The sequence below is a fragment of the Sturnus vulgaris genome, chromosome 9, assembly GCF_052056855.1.
Source record: "Sturnus vulgaris isolate bStuVul1 chromosome 9, bStuVul1.hap1, whole genome shotgun sequence".
Lineage (NCBI taxonomy): Eukaryota > Metazoa > Chordata > Aves > Passeriformes > Sturnidae > Sturnus > Sturnus vulgaris.
Window position 1 is genome coordinate 20,567,570 of NC_142251.1, and position 14,756 is coordinate 20,582,325.

General features: G+C 37.0%; 1 long non-coding RNA gene across 1 annotated transcript; it reads right to left on the minus strand.

The window, feature by feature from the left end:
• Positions 1–1,783: 1,783 nt before the first annotated feature.
• On the minus strand, positions 1,784–14,174 carry LOC148222842 (uncharacterized). Its single transcript, XR_015805266.1, has 3 exons — positions 14,040–14,174; positions 4,539–4,900; positions 1,784–1,868 (listed from the first exon to the last, which is right to left on the minus strand). It is a non-coding gene; the product is annotated as an uncharacterized LOC148222842 (long non-coding RNA).
• Between the last annotated feature and the right edge of the window lie 582 nt (positions 14,175–14,756).

Genomic DNA, 14,756 nt, shown 5'->3' on the forward strand with positions numbered 1-14,756 from the left:
AAATCACTCCAGCAGTGAGAGGTCACCATTTTAGCAGATCTCTTCTTTTATTTTTTTTTCCTCCTACATAATTAAAGAGGTTACAGTTCAAGAGATGCTAAAAGATCCTTTCAGAAAGAGCAGTTTGGGAGATTTTGTTTGAATCCAAAAGTGTTCATAATACTACAGGCTGCTAAAATGTTATGGGGTGATTCATGTCAGCAGAAGTACGTCCCTCAGAAATCTAAGTTACTAGAAAAAGAAAAACAAGGAAAGAACTTCAAATACCTATGAATTGCCTTTCCCCAACATAAGTATTTTCATTCCCAGTATTGACAAATATCCCCAATATAAAGAATTTCTGGTCCAGTTCCCCATCTCCTCCCCATCCCTGTTCCATTAGGGTTGATTCTTCACTTCTCAAGCCAGGGACAGTGACAAGAAGACAAGAAACGTGCAGTATGGAATGTCACTTACTTCTGAGGGTTGGCTGTCAGCTCAAGAAATAGGGCAGAATGCTGAGAGATGCTTTGAAGCAAACAGAGCTTTTTTTTTACTCCAGTGGGCCAAGAATTCACTCACTGTTTGATTGTCCTTTCAAGAAAGGATCCTCCAAAGAGAAGGATCCTTTTAGAAAGAGTGGAAATTTAAAACAATTAAAAGCAAGAAGGCACTTCACTGCATTCATGAACATGTTAAATAGTCCTTATGAAAGTCCAGTTGCTTGGTTTTACAAACCAAGGAAAGAAATATGGAGATTCCATGTTTATTTAGCTTTTTTACAGCAATGGATTTGGTATTAAGTACCCAACAGAGTAGATGATCTATAAGAGGTAATAGCTCCCCTATGATTCTTCTTCTCAGAATACATTTTAGCTGGAAGAGAACAAAAATAGAAGCGGAGTCACAGATGGGAGATTGTATTTTTCAGAGTCATTGGTCCAAGCTGATTTGGAGTCAATTATTTTGTTATGTTGAGGCTCTGGACAGAATTCAGATCTGAGAAAAACATGCCTATCTCACATCCCCTCTCTTACTGGTTGCTGGAAAAAGATGCAGAGTGGAAATAACATGACCTAATAAAATCCTGAAGAGAATAAGGAAGAAGGACAATATCTAGTAGAACCAAAAAATCTGTGAAAATTAAGGCAATGGCTGGAGAATGTTTAAACACTGTTTGGCCCTAATGCACAGATAAGTAATCAGTGAAATACACTTAGTCACAAGTAATGACAGAAATGTGTAACACTCAGCACAATCTTCTTCTGAACTTCAGCCACTGTTAGCTGGTGAAAAAAATCCAAGAAATTGCCTTTACTTTGGGTTTTGGGGGTTTTTTTTGCCACAGCAGGTACTTTAGAATTACTTGGAAAGACAGCTTTTCCACATATTGCTGGACAGGTATGACAATGGTTCCCTAGGACTACAGAAATGAAACACCTAGCCTGTCTCATTCTATTTGAATTCTTTGCAAACATTTCACATGCACTCATCTCTCTAAAAGTGCCTTCAAATGATCACAGGTCCACATAGTGTGAAGTAGTCACTTTAACATAAATTAACAATTACCTAAGAAAATATAAATAATGAGAAGAGAAATGGTACTCATGGCATTCCTACTTGGAGTGTCAGGACTGTGTGTGCTCCTCAGTGTCTGAAACTTGTCTTCTTTTGCTGTCAGATATTCAGAATGCAATAACACTACCTTGTAATAACAGAAGGCAATTGTGTTTGATGAGCTTCTTTCATTCAAACGAAATTAATTGCATATCAAAGCTTACATTGCAATATTTTCCTTTTGGAAGGACTTCCTGCTCTTTTCTGGTTCTGTGTTTCCTATCCACAGTTTGAAATAAACTTTCTTGAACATCTCAGGTCTGTAGACAATTCTATAGGTGAAAAGAATTACAGTATTTGTTTTATTATAGTTTTACTGTCTGCAACCAAAGAATTTTTAAAATTATATTTGTGAAATCTTAACTCTTTAAAGATGGAATAAGCACTATTACAAGTAGTTAATTTGAATGAATGGCTGCAGAAGAACCCTGGGCTAGCAGAGAGCATTGCAAGTAAATAATGTTCCTACACACGGCTCAAAGCCTTCCTCCCTACTTCTGACTACTGCTTGTCAATGGCAACAACAAGAGTAAAGAACTTTCCAAAACCAGCTTCTCTGCTTGCCTGAATTAGAGAAAACATGCTGATCCTTACAAGAAAAACTCAATGCAACACATATCACTTACCCACAAGTTTCTGCAGAAGTTCAGGGAGAAGGGGAAAGGGCACCTGGGAAATGTTGGATGGGATGATACCCTTATTTATGAGGGTATCAAAATCATTCTCTTAAGAAGCACATCCAAAATGGAGCTTCAGATGGCTTCCTCAGTGCCTTGAAAAGCACTTTTCCTACATTACTGCTCGTTTAAGTGCATCCAGACATGCTGATAACAAATACATTGTGTACATGTTTCAAGTAAATGACACAGCCAGACCATACCTAGCTTGACAATATATTGGTTTTAGGAAGCACTTGGTAAACTGCTGCTTTCCCAGAGCCTTTGATTGTTACAGACATGCTCCCTGCTTTCTAAAATATTAATAAATGTCACAATTGATATTAAAATGGAACATTACTTGCTTTCTATAGCTGTCCCTGTCAACACCAGTGGTTTTTAACGTTATAACAAAGTTACTTCATCACTGAGGTAAATGCCTTTCTAATTACATATGCCAGGATTTTCCCTATTAAAACACATAGTTTAGGATGATTTCTGTTTGCAGGGGTGCCTGAAAATAACCTCTCCTTTTTTTTTCTTTGGTGGAATGAGATGCTCTTTGCTAACAATTCGTGAGAGAACAGCAATTACTACCTATAGGGCTTTTTGTTCTCCCAAACCCAAAATATATCTCTTCTGATGCATCACAGATAAACTACTGCTGGGAGTCTATTTAAGTATGATTTAAAAAGGGAACTGGAAAAGGAAAAACTGGGTAAACATGGCAGATTGTGCATTTATGGTACTTATAAGATGATCTTATCCTCACTGCAATACAGCCATTACATGGATTATGCCTGAAGTGAGGCAACAAGGTCTGTTTCAGAACTGCATTATCTAAAGTACCATAAGGCATTTTCCTCCTTTTACAACTGGTGATGAAAGTGGCTGAAATTATTTTTTCTCTACACATACACTCAGATAATGTGTCATTTATCTGCATGTACTTAATATTCCAAGAAGATGGCAACTGCAGTTTAATATATGATGATGTTTTAATCTACATTAAACATTTTAATAAACCTACAGTCTTAAACAGATCTGTGAGAGAGACAAATCAGCATTTTATCACATAGTAATCCAAAAAGGCATCCTGTCTTAAAATACATAGACAGAAAGAGGGGGCTAAGATTTAACCAAGTATGTGTTATATATTAAAATTGTCACTAAAATACAAAGTTGGGCTATAATACACAACTACCAACTGTATCAGATACAGAAAAAAGACTTAGTAAAAGATAAGCGTGGAAATAAAGAAACAAATTATTCTAAATATCTGGCATATTGACACAATTGATTTTTTTTAAAACTTTATTTTAGTAACAGTTAAAAGTATGGATATTTCTAGCACTGAAATTACCTTTTTATGGCTATATATTAAAAATGTGAGATCAAATGTAAAACTTATGCATTACAGCACTTGTTGAACAATCAGGTTCATAATATGGCCCACTAGTTCTGGGGACTTTATGTTCTATAATGTTGAGACAAGAATGAGACATAGGAGTAAGGAACAGATATTCACAGCACTTCAATCTAGTTTCCAAAACTAGAAATAAAGCCATTTCAGCACACAGCACACCATGCTTTGACATGTCTTAACTCCTCTGAAAACGCTCAAGTCATGAAAGCGTTTTGCACTAAGTCCCAGATGAAGAGAGGGACAGATGAACAGTTAAGTGAAACTGTTCAGCACATGGAATGCATTCTGGGGCAGTGGCATTCTGACTTCTTCCTGAGTTTACCTCTACACTTCTCTCCTGGCTTACCTGAGCCATACAACTCAGCCATGATTATGTTTCAGAGATTGGAAAACAAACCGAATAGAGGTGCTGACTGAAGCAGCATAGCCAGAAAGAGATTCCCACGGTGAAAAAAAAACAAAAAACAACCAAAACCCAAATAAATTTGCCCTCTCCTATTAAAAACACAGTAAAAAAATGCTTAGTGTAAAATTGTTATTTTTCATGAGAAAAAGAAAAGAGTAACTATAAACAGAACTTCTCAACTTTGTGTGAGCTGGTGTTTTGTTTTCTGGAATGTTCACTTGAAAGTGGATTTAGCCAGCCCTCATTATCAGATGGCCTGTGAGTTAGGATGTGCAGCATGTAGGACAGCACAGCAACAGGTTCACAAAACCCAATGCAAAAGAAACAACAATGCAACAATAATGGTACCAATAGGAAAAAAACAAACCCATCAGCATTACAATAGCATGCCAGTATACAGCCTGAGGAGGAAAGCTAAAACTAAAATGGATTGAGAAATCAGCACTTTTCATACCTGTGAGTTGCTCAACTTTCTGTTATCCTGCTTTTATAGATAAAATAATTTCCAGTATAGTCCAATTGGTACACTGAAGAAAGACCAATATATTTGTGAGTACTTGCTGAAATGGAAGATTCATATTAAGGTGAGGAGATAATAATTAAAACAGAGTCAGTTGGAGGTCAGGCAGAGGTAATCATGTAAGAGGATGATGCTACATTCACCTTCTGTTGCATAAAGTCCACGCTGCTATAACACTTTCACCTGATGGACCAAGGCATTCTCTCACTCTAACAGATTACCTTTACTGTTTATTCTCTTCACGGTTGAACAACAAAACTCCAACTTCTTCAAATTGTTTCAGGATGATTACAACCCTGAAAACCAGAAACAAGACTAGAATGTGAAGCATCCCTAGAGATGCAATAAGTGTTGACATTACTGATGGTTCACACCATTAAGCCTTCAGGAACTGGGGAACCCCAACTCATCTAAAAACCCCTCTTCCCACATAGGCTTCAGCAAAATTATCAAAAGAAACTCACACACAATCTATGATGCTTTCCCTGCTAACAAAGTATATGATAATTTATTTTAAAAGAGGGACAACTGTATTCACAGTTAAACCTTCTGTATCACAGAAAAGTATAGAGAACAGGCAAGAGAGTCAAGGGAATCTGTTCTTTTCTATTTGTGCTCTAAACTAAGTTTTGTAGACTAAGAATAAACCAAGGGGAGAGGACAATAACTTGCCGATGCATTTACTGCTCATTAGCTGGAGTTTTTACAGATTCCTATACTTTATTCCCTAAAGAATACAGAGCTACATACACAGCCCAAAATATCTGCAGTTTCAGCCTCACAAAAGATGAAGAAGTCACCTAATCATATCTGCAAAGAACAAATGTCCTTGTCATACAATCCTATACTGAAAAAGAACAAAAACCATAAAAATAAATTCTGTGACTGTTAACTGGCAAGTGCCATCTCCCATCATTAAATCCAAATGGCCCACACCGAGCACAAAAGCACAGTGCAGCACAGTGAGTAGAGCTGCCTGCAGCAGAACGTGGGAAACCTGGCAAAGGGAAAAGGCTGGAACCACGTGGCTGCTCAGCCACTCTTCACTGATGGATGAGGAGAGGCTTCATTTGCAGCACCTCGTCTGAAAACAACCTCTCTCCAAAAAGATAAGCAAAACTTACACTATTTTTAAAAAACACAAACAGAAACCCAAACAAAAAAAAAAAAAACAACAAAAAAAAAACCAAAACAAAACCAAACAAAAATAAAACAGCCAGATGAGACAAAAGTTTATCAAGCTTACTTCTAGTTGATACCTCTACAGAGAAAATGACCATGCAGATGAGCATAGAAAATTATAATACATTTTCTCTGCTGAAGGAAGCTGTCATTTATTGGAGACAATTGTCTCTATCATCCCACTGGCACAACAGAGAAATGTAAGACACAGACTACAGGAAGAGAAGATAGTAATGGATTTTATCTGCATGTTTGAGCACCTCAGCCTCTACTATAAATTAATTTTCTTTAAATAGCTATTGGAAGAGAGAGAGTTAGTGGCCCTGCTGTTTCTCTTTAGTTGGAGGGATGGGCACAACACCTTTGCTTTGAGACTCTCACTCCTGGCTGCTGTCACAATCCCTCCTGGATGTGCCTGGCATGTGGGGCCCTACACACTTCAACCTTTCCTTCCAAGTGCTGCTGGAAGGAGCGTGGTTTGTAAACACAGACCAGCTTTCACTTTAGCAATAGCAAGAGGTCAGTGGGGTGTTGAGGATTGACAAGGCTACATACAAAGAAAATTCGTCTCTTCACTTATTTCATTTCACAGTTGAACTGAATTTTCTGATTAATTACAGAATATTTGAAAGGAATGAAAAACAAAGAAATCCTGTTTTCAAGTTCATTTTTAGATAATAATGTTAGTTGACTCTAGCAAGGCAACTCTGATTTTTTTCCATCTGCATTGTACGTGACCAACCAAAATTTAAAATAGCCAGATACTCTCATATCATTTTTCCAAAGGTACTGAAAAGTGTTTTGCATAAATTTGAGCAATGTGGAGATAACCTGGTAATGCTTGAGTAATAATGCACTATATTTATAGGCAGTTCTTGAACAATGAGGTCCCAGATATGCTATTACCTTTACTTTCCAATAATTTGGCTCCATTATTCCTCTAGTGCAAGTGGATCATTTTCATGAACTCATTTGCATCTCAAATCTAAATCTTTTCTAGTTAAAGCTTACATATCACTTTTGATTTGTTCTAGTATTTCCTAAGACAAAGCAAAACAAATTTGCCTAGTGTTGTGAAATACAAAAACAATATACTCAGTCTACAAATCTCAAATGAAGGTAATTGTCAATGAACTGAGATAGGCATTTTGAAAATCTCTTAGAAGATTTTCACATTTAAAAGCACTTCACAGTCGAATCTAATGGCTCCTGTTCACCAAAGATAGCAGTGACACAATCCATGCTGTTTCTGCAAATTCCTGAAGGCTGCTCTTTATACTGTCACTGCTACCCTTCGATAGGGCCTTCTCCAACAGAGAAAGGCATTTGCTAAATCTACTGTAGCCATTCTGGATGAGTGAGTGTAATGCTCATATAGGAGTTAATTCTATAATGTAAACATGGAGAAAACACCATAACCAAGAAAAATATACTTAGTATTTTGCTAAGTTTATAAAATACGAAGTATTTAGCTGCTCATTCCTGTATCTCATACTATAGACCTTGTGTAAACCAGGTGATGATGACAAATGATGAGCTCACAGGACACTGAAGGTCTGAGCTGCAGGCTACTAAAGCCAGAGTAAACACAGACCTTGATTCTGCTGTATTCTCATGAAGGAGGACACAATGCACCAGTGTCCCAGCATTCCCTGGAAGAGCAAACACCTCCAAACACTCAGGTGTCCCACAAGAGAACCACACTGACTGTCCACTGAGCTCCCAGCTGCCTCTGCTCCCCTGGCTTGTCTTTTCCCAAGTCCTGAGTTCTTACAGTAGGTGCAGAAATAAAAGCCTTGAGGGTCTGGCAGCCCTCCATGCAATAACAAAAGCATTTTCCAAGTACCAAGATTTCAAAGGAAGCACCACCATTCTCTGGTAGCCCCCCTAATAAAACCCATGAACACACAACTCCCTCTGCCCAGCAGGTTATTTGATACAGCACCCAGGCAAGGGTGCCAGAACTGACTGACATTTCCACTATAACATAATTTTGCTAAGCTACACGACAGCAAAGACACTGCTTAGAACATAAACCCAAAAGCCAGGAGAACTCAACAAACAAGTCAGGTGCGTTGCCACAAGTCAAGAAACAAGGAAGGGCAAAGCCTGGGCCCCTGCAAGGAGAGGAGACGAGGAGGGCAGGGAAGGGAGCTCAGCCCTCTGAGCTCCTGGCTCTTCACCTTGCAGCTCCTGTTTGTGACGAGGTGTCCTCAGAATGAGGGGAAAGGAAGAGCTGCAGAGAGCATCTTCCACAGCCAGGCTCTGCAGCCTGACCCACAGGCAAGGGGGAAGAAATGAGAGCTGGGAGGGTGAACGCTGCTGAGCTGTGACATGTAAATGCAACCAAAAATGGATGGATGTCACATTAGAACTTTTCAGAAAATTCCAATATACGCAGTTGTTTTCATCAAACTTACCTTGCAGCTATTGCATCTTAAATATTGTGGTACTAACGACCTGAGAGTGAGAATGATTACCAGCCCACTGAAACCAACTTCATCCATTTCCCTGTCTAAACAAAGTGCAATGCAAAAAAGGTAATCAAACAAACAACCTTAACTGTGAAAACAAAATTGGATTTTTAAAATACTGTCATTTTTATTAATCTGAGGTGATATTACTGAGCTGAAGATTGTCCTTTCATTTACAACAAATGTGTTTTTCCAAGTTAACATTCACTGTTTAACTGAACAAAGAATTGTTTAAAAAAATCTGCTGTATTTCAGACAAAAGCTATTTTTTACCATGAAGTCATAAAACCCCTTGAAAGAAGTTTACAATGGGAGCATTGACATCCCCTTAACTGCAGCAGCACCAGCTAAGGCAAATGTAATGGGGAAAAAATTTCAAAGATAAGAATCAAAGCGTTTTATCAAGGTTGTTCATCCTATTACAACCTCCACTTCTACAAACCTTTTAATGCAGAAAGTCACCTGCTGGACAGAAAGCTGTTGGTATGAATCTGTATATAAAAGCATTTTTCAGTTACTGTTGTACCTGAAATGCCAATAGGATGTCTTCTGTGGAATTCCATTTTAATGAATTTTGGCTTAAATGGTTCTAAAGTAGGTTGAGCTTGTCAATTTTTCGCTGGGTTTTTTGACATACAAATCTCTGTTCTATGTAATAATTAAAGTCACAATCTGCTCTCAAAAATACCATCAAAGTGAAACTACTGAAATGTCATATCTTAGCATAGGTTTACACTGCTGAGGCCCAAATCAGAATCTGATTATTGAGCCCTTGAACGTTGCTGTTGGTCTGACCTTGGAAATACTGAGAATAAGCTAAATGCAGCCAAGGGTGCTTTTATCTGAACAAACACACATTTTCAAATATTTTCAAGACGAAAAGAGAAAGCTATTTTAATGCATGACTAAACTGAAAAAAATAATTTTGAGAATTCAAAATTACCTGAATAAATTAAAAATTATTATCTCCTTTCAATTCTATTTGAGTTTACTGATATGTAGCATAATCTCACAAGAGTTAATAGTGTCAGCAAGATCCCACTGGATTTGTTTTTACGGAGATATAGACATATTAATTAAAAAACAGATTAAACCACTGCAGGTCTCATTTCACTGAGCTACAGAACAGCTACTGAAATATTTCTGAAAATTACTGCACGTTTCTTATTTGTAAAATAGAAGTAAAGCATTCCAGCAGATCCCAATAACAAACGCCACATAAAAAACCATCATTGGTTTATGTATTTGGCTATACTCACGTTTCTCAGCATAAGGCAACAGTTTCTTGAAAAATATATGTAATTATAATGAAAATTACATCTTCACCTAGTTGTCCTTTAAAGGAAATAACTGGACTTTCTAGGTTTACTATGTATCCACCAAAGGAAATGGATGAGCCAAACATTTGTGCTCATAGAAATCCTGTAAGTTAAATCTATTCAGGAGTGAATAATTTTTAAAGCTTCTCTAGCAAAATATGAAAGATTTTACTGAAAGCTCGTTACCTCCATAATTTTATTATGAAAAGGGTGTTCGTTTACTCTTATATCACTTTTGAATTCAGAAGCCTAAAAGCACTGTTTCTTCATTTATGTCAACATATCTTAGTCAATGTTTAAAGAGTCAAAGATTTTTTGCTTGGATAAAGAGACAATTTTAGCCAAGGATATTAATCCCAAATTCCCAGATACTAAGCTGAGCATTTTTTTGTTAAACAAATTACTAAAAAATGCAGATTCAGGAGTCTTTGTGAAGGAATGATTCAATCAACTTTTTTTTTTTTTTTTCCCATGGGGAAAATTAAAATTATATATAAATTTCAAGCAGAATTATCCCTGCTTGAAATACGGCAATTGCAATGTTGCAAAAGACTATTTTTGAGTGAATGCAACATTTTGTTGAAGATATCAGTAGAGCTGGAGAGTCCTCCAGAAGCTCAGCTCACCATCCTGTTCTTGCTCTCCACTGATGTCCACTGGCAGCTGGAGCATTTGTGTGGTGCCAAGGAGTGCTGATGCTTGTGAGAGGCCAGTGATGCTGCACAGATACTGAAGGGCTCTTTTTGTGCTCTCATGGTTGCTTTTTAATCTGGTTTAAATCTTTGAGCACAGAGCAACAAGGAGTCCTGTGGGACTTGGCAAGAAGCACGTCTGGATGCTACCACACCAAGTGGCAGGTGACTGGCAGAAATTCCAGGATATATGAGTGTACAGCCACAGGCAGAATGCCCAAAGAATTGCAAACCCAAAGCAAAGGCCACATTTTCCAAACTTTAACTGTGCATATTATTATCTATTTTAGAAACCCTTATTCTCCAAAGAACATGTATTCCCTGACCACTGTTCTCTGAAGCTGTCCCTGACATGGAATATTCTCTGCAACATCACATCCCTTCCAAGGATATGGTAGCACATAATGAAGGAGGCTTTAATTAAGATTTCCCCTTAGCAACAAACTAGCCAGGAACCAGCTGCACCATTCTGGCTTTCCATGAACTTTGCTGTGAGGAGGACATGCCAGCAAAGTCAAATTTAGGCCAAAGTAGAAAGGAGAGGCTTAAGGGAATTAAAGTGCATCCTGTATTTCTGAAATGTATTTTTTTTGCTCATTATGTATCCAAAAAAACTTTCTAGAATTTGCTGACAATACCTTTTCTCACATGGGCTTATTCAAAAGTCTACTGATATTTTTTTTCCTCCTCTTGTTTTTTTTAACCTTATTTCTTACTTAGCCCATTTTGTTCCATTCCTTGAGACACCTTTTGATACAAAAATGAATCCTGCAAACAGAGAAACCTGACATGCATCCACAAACTTGCATCATTTACCATAAATAAATACAACTTCTATTATGGATCACAAAAAAAAAAAAAAAAACCAAAAAAAAAAAAAAAAAAAACAACAACAAAAAAAAAAAAAAAAAAAACCAAAAAAAAAAAATAAAGAACAAAAAATAAAAGCCGTATAATAATTACTTGGTCCTGAAATTGATAAGCAAAAATATGAAACAGGTTAGACACCATGCCAAAATTGCAAACTCATTAACATTGATTCTTCACAAGTAGGTAAGGAAAAAACATGGGTGAACATAACAGGGTCCATGGTAGCTTGGTAACAGAATGCAGAAAAGGATACAAGACCCCAAACAAGAAGAGAGAAGTCTCATGCCACAGTCTCTTTGGGTTTGATTGCCATACAGACGAAATTGTCAGCCCTGTATTCAAGGCAGCAGCTGATGCAGCTCTGCAATCAGAAAGAAACCCTCTGACCAAACCCAACAGCAGCCACAGAGCAGAAAATCCCCGTCCCTAAATTTGCCCCTGCACTTTTGTCCCTGTCATCACCCACGGCTGCCAAGAGCCCTGAGTGTGCAGCAAGGCTGCAGGGCATGAACACCCTGGGCAGGCACCTGGCTGTGGGACAGCTCTCCAAGCACTGCCCATGTCAGTGTGCATGTCTGGCAGGTGCCCCTCACGAGATTAAAGTCTAAACACATAGAGCATTTAACATAACTTCATAGAGAAACTGTTAATATTGATAAAATTAATCCTGTTTAAAATAGCTGGAGATCATAAGAACAGCCATTTTTTGTTTCAAGAAAGGTCCACAGTTGGAAAATACTACATGAAACCAGGAAAATGGCACATCCCTCCAGCAGACATTTTGACTAAAACCAGAGGGAGGAATTATATCTGAAGACTGCGTTTTCTTTCAAATCCACAAAATCACATCTATTCATTACAGCTCAAAGTAATCAAATCCTATTTGAGCCTATTCACATTTCATATCTCTACTATACTCTCCAACAGGGAATTCCACAATTTAATTACCCATTTGTGAAGAAAATATTTCCATTTGTTGGTTTTAAAACCATTGCATGATTATTTTATTCAGTACACTGTCATCCTTACAAGAAAAAAAATGCTACTTTTCCTACACTATTTATCAGCTATTAGACCTTTACCACAAGCCCAGTTTTCTCTTTTCCAAGGAGAAATTATAGAGCACTTTAATTGGTCCTCAACAAGAAACCCTTCTTTGTCTATTATTGCTCTTCGTAGCCCTTCTAGTTCCTCTGGGAACTTTTACAACTCTTGTCTTAATATACAAGATAACAATGCAACCTAGATTTCAAAAGGATTGCATTCATTATTTCATCTTATTTTTTCCCAAGATATTTTATAGAACTGTATTTTCCTCTTTAGCTGGTGCTGAGGTGACAGTTTTATTGAACTAATCAAAATAATGCCAATATCTCCCTCCTGAATAGTAACTACTGAATCAAAATGCATATTTAAATACATTAGTTCCTTTCCATTTACCAAAATTGAATTTCATCTGCCATTCAGTTTCATAAAAAACATGTTTTACCTGTTTAGAATCAGCTTTGCTTTTGAGTATTCAAACAAATTTAATCAATCAACAGCCTGTATCTCATACCTAATCAGCCCTTTCCAAGGTTATTTATGCTGAATACAACCAGCATCTGAGAAGCCAGATTTCAAATCCTCCCTTCCAGATTTCCAAATACCAGTAACACCCTTAAAGCAAAGGTACAAAACTTGGTTTGGGGTGTCTTGACTAAGATTCCCAATCTTTCACACTTTCTAGAGATTTTATTCTGCTTTGGATTTTAAATGTGAGAGCTAGTGAAACTTGGGAAATGTTTTCAGAACAACTCACTTCAACACAGTCAGTTTGGATTTTAACTGTTTATGGTTTATTACTAATTTTGTGAATTTTTAAACATATTTGCAAATACTGATTTTTTCTTGCTATTAGTAATTTTGTTCCTCATCAAAGAAAGATATATTTTATAAAAAAATAGCCCATAAGCAAACAAGTTTCCTAGAACATGTCATATAATCTATTTATAACTTCCAAACCACTGACATACCAGAACAACACCATAGCTCAAATCACAGATTTTAATATCCAAAGCACACACTGAGTAGACATCACAGACTCTCTGTCCCTACATTTGCAAAGGGAGTGAATTTTTTTTAAGTTCACCATTTAATATCTGATTTAATTATTCTTAAATAAAAAGTATGCATTTTTTAAAATAGTATCTTAAGTTAATCTGGCTAACTTTAACTACCACTCAGCTCTTTGGCTGCTTCAGTGGCCTGTGTAACCTGCTCAGTGGCAGGCAATTGCTGCAAATAGAGAATAATATCCATTATACTAGTTTAGGAGAGAAGAATGAAAAAGAGATGTGGAAAAGAAGAGAGCTTAATTTCCAGACCCAGTTTTCAAAGTGGAATCCTCCTGGTCAGTCTCTGTGCAGACTGCAATAACAAGCAGTCGCCTCACAGAGATTAAGGCTGACATTAGATGTTCCTTCTCAGAAACAACTGGGGATAATCAAATCCTGCTCCCAAAATAAGGGAAACCAGCTGAGGCTGTAGGTAACTAACAGAAGTGGCCATTTCTAACCCTGTGGCCACTTAGAAATCCTCTCTTGACAGCAAGCCCTGGGCAGAATAAATGTATTTTATTGTTAATAATAATTAATTCTCCCCTTACAGTCCTTATTTTATTATCTCTGCAGTAGTAACATTGGCTTGCTCAATGCCCTAATTTTTTCTCACTCATAGCCATTTAAAATAAGCTTTTTGAAACTTGTGAGCTTGCTGAGCTGAGGAATTCTTTTTATTTTCAATGGGTATGCTCATCTGGCATTTCTACCCAAGCTTATACAGCTATGCTTAAGAGTTAAAAACTGTAATAAAATTGAAATATGTTAATATAAAAATGAAGAATGGGATTTGTCTTACCATATTAAGAAGATTAAGCAATGGCTAGATAGTCCTGGACCATCTAGGGTTTAACTTCTGCTTGTCAAAGCTGCTTCCTCATCTCTATAAAGCCACTGGATTATAGCCCTTTTCCAAGGTCAGACTACCCTGCTCTGCAAGTGGAAAACATGAAAGAGATTTATTAGGCAGCAATATACATCTATGCATTTTATCTTTCTGCAGTCTAAACACCTAGGACATGCTTGAGGCAGAGTTTAAGAGGAAATCAAATGAATTATAAATGATGATTAAATCCAAATTGATTCAAAACTGATGGGGTTGCATCATTTACATCATCAGCAATGTCGAGTGCCATTTTTAAATGTTACCTCTTTTTTTTGAACATGTGTCATGCAACATCTATTAGCAAGATATCAGTATGCATCACACTAGCTTTCAATTGGAAGATGATCACAAGCAGGCCTGATATTACAATGAGCTTTTAAAATTGTAACTAGTTTATAGGAAGTAGCTGAAATGGGAACAAGCATCTCCACAGCTCTCATGGGCCACATAAGTTCAAACACAGTGTGTATTCCTGTATATATATATATACATATATATATATCTCATAGATAATACGGAAAAAAAAAAAAAAAAGTAAGGAATCTTTTATCAGAGAGAGTATTTTGCAGGCAGATAATGGCCTGACAGCTATATAAAGAACATTTTCACAGATAAAAAAGTGAAACAGTG